We start from the raw sequence: 760 nt of genomic DNA on the forward strand, positions 1-760 counted from the left end.
TCAGTAACTGATGAAGACTTCAACCTCTGAATGGTTTCTCAATGTGTGCAGATATAGAAAAGGTTATAATGATACAAATGTAGGAAATGTTAAAAGGATAAGTATCCACGAATATCTATTAACTTTAATCTTGATACCAGTTATATAAAGTCTGTGAAATGCGAGACACCTCTATTGTCAATGTTTTTTTTTTTTTAGACTGCAGTGACTTACTCTCGACGAAACGTAGTCTGCTAAATGTTTTACCAAAATCTGATTTTGAAGTTTTCGAACATATTTTTCAAAATTTCTTTAATATAGTTTTGCCTCTATAGAAGTAATATTTTCCGTGTGATATGGATATTAAGTTTAACTTTATGAAACTGTATTAGTTATTCAGTAGAGAAATGTACTTTATGTTAAAAAATCGACGTTCCAACATTTTTTCACATTTTCATGTTTTTGCCTCTATAGAAGTAATATTTTCCGTGTTATATGGATATAAAGTTTAACTTAATAAAACTCTACTAGTTATTCAATAGAGAAATGTATTTAACTTAAAATTTAAATAAGAATCTAAACTTAAACTATTAGCTATTCAGTAGAGAAATTTACTTAAAATTTAAATAAAAATCTACATAATATGTTATACAATTTCAAGGACATACAAATTATGTAATTTCAAAAGACAGCTGTGACCCTAATATTATTTCGACTAATTAGTAAACTTGTTAAATTTTTCTTTGCGAGGAAGAATTGCAATCAGTGTACACTATTTTCC

Source organism: Palaemon carinicauda, chromosome 10, assembly GCF_036898095.1.
Source record: "Palaemon carinicauda isolate YSFRI2023 chromosome 10, ASM3689809v2, whole genome shotgun sequence".
NCBI lineage: Eukaryota > Metazoa > Arthropoda > Malacostraca > Decapoda > Palaemonidae > Palaemon > Palaemon carinicauda.